This window comes from Pongo abelii, chromosome 16, assembly GCF_028885655.2.
Source record: "Pongo abelii isolate AG06213 chromosome 16, NHGRI_mPonAbe1-v2.0_pri, whole genome shotgun sequence".
Taxonomy (NCBI): domain Eukaryota; kingdom Metazoa; phylum Chordata; class Mammalia; order Primates; family Hominidae; genus Pongo; species Pongo abelii.
Genome location: NC_072001.2, coordinates 95442554 through 95450344, shown reverse-complemented (window position 1 = coordinate 95450344; position 7791 = coordinate 95442554).

The window sequence follows — 7791 nt, the reverse complement described above, 5'->3', positions numbered from 1 at the left end:
AGGCAGTGGGCAAGGTGAACCCACTGGGCGGTTACACTAGGACGGTTCACAGGACTTAGGGACATACTTATGTTTACCCATTTATTATAAAGGATGGTACAAAGGGCAAAGATGGACAGCCAGAGGAGGAGACGCAAAGGCTAGACATGTGGGAAGGGGCACAGAGCTTCCATGCCCTCTTCAGGCACACTCCCCTCTCACGTGTTCAGCAACCAGGAGCTCTCTCAACCCAGCCCTTTTGGGTTTTTATGGAGGCTTCATTATAAAGGCATGACTAATGACATCATTGGCCATTGGTGATCAATTAATTCAACCTTCAGCCCCTCACCCCTCCTTGGAGGTTGAGGGGTGGGGCTCAAAGTTCCAACTCTCTGGTCACATGGTTGGTTTCCCTGACAACCAGCCCCCATCCTGGTGCTATCCTGAAATCCAGCAAGAGTCACCTCATTAAAACAAAAGATACTCCTGCCACTCTGGAAATTCCAAGGGATTTAAGAGCTCTGTGTCAGATGCTTGTATCACTCAGGAAATTACAAATGTCTTAGGAGCTCTGTGTCAGGAACTGGGGTCAAAGATCAAATATAAGAACAAAAGATTCTCCTAGTGCCCCTATCTACAAGGGTTTTAAGAGCTCTATGTCAGGAACTAGACACAGAGACCAATATACGTATTTCATATTATATCACAATGTCACAGTACTGCCTGCCTCGGAGTAGACGTGAAGCAATACTTATTGGGTTGTCATTGTCCTTCCTTTAGCCCATTGCCCTGCAGGGTCCAGGACACCATTTGGATGATTTAGATATCACTAGTACACAATGAAAACTCAGTTCCTAGTCGCAGGGGCCCCAGGTGTATGTTTCTTCACATCACTGGGGCACACCTGCGTGCTCTCTCCCTCCATCGATGGCTTTGCAAGAAGCCCAATCAGCATGATGTTTTTTTTTTTTTTTTTTCTGCTTGGCTGGAGACTGATCCTGCATTGATTCTAAGCCCTGGCCCTAGTTCCCATGCTCACCATTCCAAGTTCTTGAGCGAGGCCAGACACTATAGAACCTGCAACCCTAAACTCAGACATTACACCTACAAAATTCAGTCCTATGCCTCCGGGGCCTCCCTACCTGCTGTCTTTCCCGAAGCTAACCCCTGCATACAGGCAGGGGTGGGGCACAGGTAAGATGGTGTTTGATAACAAATGAATCCCAGTTAGTGTAAGCAGAAGGGGATCAGGCTGTCTCATGGACAAAGCACAAAACAAGAATGCAGATAAAGAGTCTCAGGCATGGTGGGAGTCCCAGGCCCTCTCTCACCCCTAGTCCAACTGACCGGCATTCCTTCCTCTTCACTTTCTGTGTCCATATCTTACGACTTCATCTTCTGTTCCCAGCCCCTTGCTTTCAGCATTGATTTCAGAGTGTGGTACTTACTCTCTGCCTCTTGCTAGCTGATTATTGTATCAAGCACCCAACTCCTGAAACCTCATCATCTAGCCAGCCTGCCCACCCCTTGCCCCACAAAGTGGGCATGGACAAAGCATGTGCATGGGTGGGAGTGCGCCTGTATGTCAGTGCAGTTTCATGATTTTCCATGTTTGTTGGTCTACAGGCCTTTTTCATCTGCTCCCTGACCAAGACTGCCAGCTTGTAAGACCCTCCTCAGCCTCACTCCCTTACTTCACTGGCCACACTTCCCTACACCACATTTCAGAACTGTGTGCTTGCCATGTGCTGTTCCTCTCCTTGCAATGCCCTTCCTCATCTCTGCCTTGTAACCTTTTACCCATTCTTCCAGGAAATGCTCCTTGTTTTCTGAAGCTTCCCTATTGCTGTAGCAGACTCAGGCATCCCCTCCTGTGTGCATTCATGACACTCCATACTAATCTTCATTAGAGCATTTGCCAGATTGCACGGCCATGGTCTGTTCGCAGGTCTGTCTCCCTGATTAAAACATGAACTTGCTCAGTAGGTCTCATTCATCTCTGATTGCCTGTGACCAGCCCAAAGCCCTGCAGATAATTGGTGCTCAGCATAACTTCTGTTACAATAAAGCACGGACCCCAAAGAGAAAAGATCCCATTTAGCAAGCCTAGAACAACCTCAGGCAAGAGGAGTAAGTGCCCCTGGGAGAATCGCAGAGGCTTCTCTCCCTCCCCACTTGTCCTTCCGCTGTGCTGCTCCCACTTCTTTTGTGATTTAATTGGGATTTGGCACTTCAGCCTCTTGGCTGGCCCCTTTAGGAGGAGAGTCATCAGCAAGGAAAGCTCTCTGCGTTGCCTCACACCTACAGGGCTCGCTGAAATGATCCCTCTGCCCCTCCTCATGCCTCTAGCACCTGAGCAGGCTGGCCAGGGGCCCTGCACTGGGTTGGATTGGTAAGCAAAGTGGCTTAGAGGAGTCCCTGCACCTGGCAGCGTATTATCTTGGCAGCACTGGAGCTTAGGAAATTAATGAAAAGGGAGGGAAGTCGCTGGGATTTTAGATTTGCAATCAGGGGCTCTGCGACCCCCGAAGCTGGCAGTATTAAGGGAGCTAATCTGCTGACCACAGGAGCTCAGCTGGTCTCTGTTTGCTGCGCTCCGCTTCACAGCAGGAGCCGGGCACTTTTTTCTCATGCCAGACAATGAGATGCTGGTGGAGAGGCAGCAGGCATGCCACTGCAAATGCCAGGCAGGGGCAGCCGTGCCAAGATTTGGAGGAGCAGATGATTCCCTGGCAGCCCACAAGGCTTAACCCATCCGGCTACTGATTCAAAAGGAAATCTGGAAGGAAACTGATGTTCCTTGAGCGCCCACTACGTGCCAGGCACTTTATGTGGTTACCTCACTGAGTCTGCTTGACAACTCTGGGGTCTCTGCCTGTCAACCCATCTGACAGAGAAAAAACCCTGGGCTCCTGAGGTTAAGTTCCTGCTTACAACAGGGCCACCTCTTACTGTCCCGCAGGCTGTGCCCCGCAATAGGGCCCTTGGCCAAGCTGGCAAATGAGGGCTGTAATGCAGCCCACATTCTTGAGTTGCCAAGCTGCACCCGGAGGGGACACGTTTTCTAATTTACAAAGTTCTTCGGAGACCGGCAACCACCCTGCTTCACAGCTGGAACCAGGATTCAAATCAGGTTGGTCCACATCCTCAGTCCTGCTTCCCTGTGTATTTCAGCCTTAATTGCAAACCCAAAGGAGGTCTAAACTCAGGTCACAGCAAATCAACTAGAAAGTGGGAGGGACTCAGTGGTGGAAAGAACAGGATCCATTAACCTGGTTTTCCCCTGGCATTTTATTTCTTCTAATCATGGCTTGATACTTTACTTGTGAGTCCTCTGGCTACTTCTCATTTTTCAATAAAAACTTTGGGCTGTAGTTAGATAGGGTAGGAAGATGGAGACATCCTTTTATCCTTTTGCTTTTTTTTTTTTTTTTTTAAATCTGTCATCAATAACCAACACTCTTTCAAAACTTGAGTTTTTCTGGCCATAAGGCGGTTAGCTTGATTGGTCTGCTTACTATGATAAAGTTAGGTCTTGGAAGTCAGAAGCTTCAAGAAATTGCTGTAAATAATAGGGTCAAGCCCAGCCAAACACATCCCAAATGATGACTTTACTGCTGTCTCCTTAGTGCATTGCCTCTGCCTCCATCTTCACCCTCACCAGCCCATCTGACAAACTTCTGGCAGATAAGACTTCATGAATCAGTTCATCATGTTTTCTTCCTAACTCAGGAGCCTTCAGGGGGTTAATTAGAGGATAAAGTCCTAACTTCATCCAAAGTGGTTCTCAAAGTGTGGTCCCCAGGCCAGCAGCATCGGCATCAGCATCACCTGGGAACTCGTTAGAAATGTGAAAGTTTAGGGCTGTCCTCCAGACCTGCTGAATCAGAAACTCTGGGAGTGAGGTCCAGCAATCTGTGTTAGTACAAGCCAAGTACTTCCCAATTCTTGCTGAAGTTTGGCCTATCCTAAGTTCTGGTCTGTTCCAAATTTGGACTTGCCATCTCTTTGTTACCTTTTACTCCAACTTCTCCTGGCTCTCCTGGTCACGAGCTATTTATTTGTCCTCTGCTTCTGTGATATCCCCCAAGTGACAGAAGCAGCTAGATGCCTCCACCTTCTGCTTCTTTATTAACACATCTGTATCATGAAGACACCATTGTGCCTAGTTGACCTCTTCATTTCCTTTCCAACTAGGTATGGTCACAGTATTAAATTCTAGCTAATGATTTTTTTTTTGAGACAGAGTCTCACTCTGTCACCCAGGCTAGAGTGCAGTGGCGTGGTCTCCTTTCACTGCAACCTCTGTCTCCCAGTTTCAAGCGATTCTCATGCCTCAGCCCCTCCGAGTACCTGGGATTACAGACGTGCGCAACCACGCCTGGCTAATTTTTGTATTTTTAGTAGAGACAGGGTTTCCCCATGTTGGCCAGGCTGTCTCAAACTCAAACTCCTGACCTCAGGTGATCCACCCGCCTCGGCCTCCCAAAATGCTGGGATCATAAGTGTGAGCCACTGTGCCCAGCCTAGCTAATGATTTTAAATGGAAGTTATTGGGAGGAACTTTTGAGAAGGAAGGACAGACAGCTGGGGTGAGCCCCTTTTTGCCTTTTTACTTGTCATTCTTCCTCATGACTGCTGCCTGCAATATGAATATAACGCTGGAACCCTAACAGCCTTCTAGAACTTTGGGGCAGCCTCAACAGATGCTACACACAGGCAAGCAGACAGAAGGAAAAAGTTCATGTCCCTGATGATCATGACACCACCATAGCAGCCGTGGACATCTGACCTCTGGGCTTTACAGGAAAGAGAGAAGTCCTCATATGCACAAGCCACAGAAATCTGCTGTTAATAGCACCCAAAGCAATTTAACTTCAAATAGCTTCCAAGCCTCTCTTCATTTGTGCATATCCAGCCTGCTGTTCAAGGCCCAGTTTGTTTCATGTCTTATTTACTTTACAAATCATTTAACACGGCATCATCACAGGCTAGCATGGTGTAGACTTTCTCCCCTGCTGGTCTGTGGGGCTGTGCCTGCTCTTTTAGGGCAGGGTCTCAGATTCATTCATCTTTGTATCTTCAGATACTAAGCAGGAATCTGAGGGAGACAAAGCCTAGGGGTTCCCCTAGTATCTGTGCCTGAGTTCTTATGTCCACACTGTTGTGCCAAACCCTGTTAACCTCGATAGGGAAGGCACCAGGTTCAAGAGGCTGAAGAAGAGATCCAGAGCCAGCAAACGAGACATGGGGTTTTATTAGGGGCTTACATACAGGGGAGAGAGTCCAATGGCAGCGGGCTGGACAAATTACCTGCCTTACATATAGTCCAGTGGCATGGGCTGGACAGATAACTGCATGGTCCAGTGGTGGTGGGAAGGGTAGGAAAACCACAACTACTTGCAAACAGCATACAGCCCCCACAGCATTTTCACTTAACACCCTCCTCTTAAAGGCCTCCACCAGGCAGCCTTCATTGAACCCACAACTCAGGGTCTCAATGCTCTATCCAGCCTGTGTTCGCAGGATGGGCCGGGGGCTCAGGTGTTTCTCATAGACAAGGAATGACTCTCTGGGTTGGCCACTCCTGGACTTCCTAGCTCAGAACACACACTCAGGTGCATCTGCTATAAAGGGTCATTCTTAGGGTCTGCTTAAGTTATTGCTATCAGGTGCATTTACCCTAGAACCAATCAAAAGGAAAGTGGCATTTACTGGGCACCTATTGTAGGCCACGTACCATGGTAGGCATTTTTTCCCACTCATGATTTCATTCCTTTCTGTCAGGCACCCAGAAACATTTGGATAATCTTCATGGTACATTTGAGGACTCTGAGCTTGAGTGAGATAAAAATGACCTGCTGGCTTATCACAGCACAGCTGGTAGCTGATGGAAGTGGGGTTTGGAATGTTTCTGGTTGTAAGACACAAAATCCAATTTAAACTGTCTTAAACGATAAAGGGAAATGATTGGCTTATTACAAAGCCCAAAACCTCCAGAGGTAGGCTGGATTTAGGCAAGTGTAGTCCTAGAAGGCTCCTTCGTCTACAATCAGTAAAATCACTGGATTTCACTCTTGTTGAACCAACTTAGATTCCTTGCCTACTCCTGAATCATTTGCAGGGTTGATGACAATGGGATACACATTTGCAGCTTCCAGGCAAGTATACCAATAGAGGTTTCCAGGCAGTAGCCTCTCCCTTTTCTCATCCACCGCCTGACTCCCTTCCACATATGGGGACACCCCCACCCTAAGTGCAAACTCCACCTCTGGCCTAGCGGTGTCGCACTGGCAGCACAATCTGCCTTTGGGAGTACAGAACTGGAGAAGAGGCCAGTGGGTGCCCTAACAGTATAGCCTGGACTCCTTGGCCATGGTCTGCAAAATGGCCTGCAAAAGGAGGTGCAGGCTCTTGGTGGGCCTGTCGCCTTAGTCCCTCAGACTCTTACCTTGTAGGGAAATAATGGATGAAGAAAGGTCAGAGCTGAGCCCCTTAAAAAGGGGCCCAGGGTAGGGGCCGTGTTGCCTAGTTGTGGTTCTGGATAGAGTGAGCCTCAGCAGATGGCTTTTTCCAGACCTGGAAGTATCATCACACACACTTGAACCCCAAACCTGAGTAAAGTGGAGTATGGTTAGGAAGGAGTGACATGAGAATGGATGCTGAAGGGGCAACCCCGAACTATCTCTACAGTGGCGCAGAAGAGCTTACAGGCAGGGTCTGTGTTTTGTTCACCATTGATTTCCTATCATCATTACAGAGCTGGGCCTGAAGTGAGTGCTAGATATATATTTATGAAATGCTGAACGATTGAATCAAAAAGGCTTCCTGTCATCCCTGTCACTCGTAGTTTTTATTATATGTGTCTAAGTCTTTTTGCTTTTCTTCATTTCATGCAACCTTTTGAGTTGCTCCAGATGGATCTGCTGAGACTCCACCCCTAGGTCAGGGCTGCAGGTAGGCCAGGCTCAGTTTCCTCCCTTGGCTGGAGTGACATCGATTGAGGCTGGACACACAATTCCAAATGAGAAACTTCGTGCCCATAACTAAAGGGCACCACATCTCCTGTACACTCCACGTCCTCAAACATTGAGTTTCCAAGTATGTGGCATGCATCGTAGTCAGTCTCCTAGATTTTTAGATCTCGACATTAGAATTTTTTTCACATGAGAGGTATAATCCTGCTAGTCATCACAAAGCATTTTGCTTGTCCAAGTTAGTGCTATCAATGGCCATCAGTGGAAATAACTACACTTTACTGCTCAGAATGGCCAGGCCTATCTTCCCTCCTTTCTTCACAATCAACAAGGGCCAGCCCTGTGCTCCTTGCGTGCCGGCTCCTGGCAGTGCCTTCTCTGAAAGGGAATTTTCCTGTCCCTGTGATGAGAACAAAATGTATGTCACCTCCTGCCCCCGAGAGATAGCACTGCATTTTCTGAAACATGAATTTTGACCTGTGATAATGGCCATTCTCAGATGATGGCCTGTCCCTGGACAGCTGGGCCTGGGGCTCTGTTGAAACAGTTGCACAAAACACACTGAAAATGAGACCACTGTTGTTCAGTATTTTAATTCATTAGTAAGTAATTTGAATCAGCACAAGCTAACCCAGTGGGGTATGATGTAATCTACATATTCTGAAGTCTCCAAACAGATTCCCAGGGCTGGCAGAACCTGCAGTGCAGGGACCCATGTTTCATTTAACTTGTTCTTAACTCAAATCTTCTTCCTACTCACTATACCCATCAGTTCCTCCCGAATCAGCAGATTGGTATAAATTCTCTGGGGTAATGGTTAGAGGACTATAAGTAC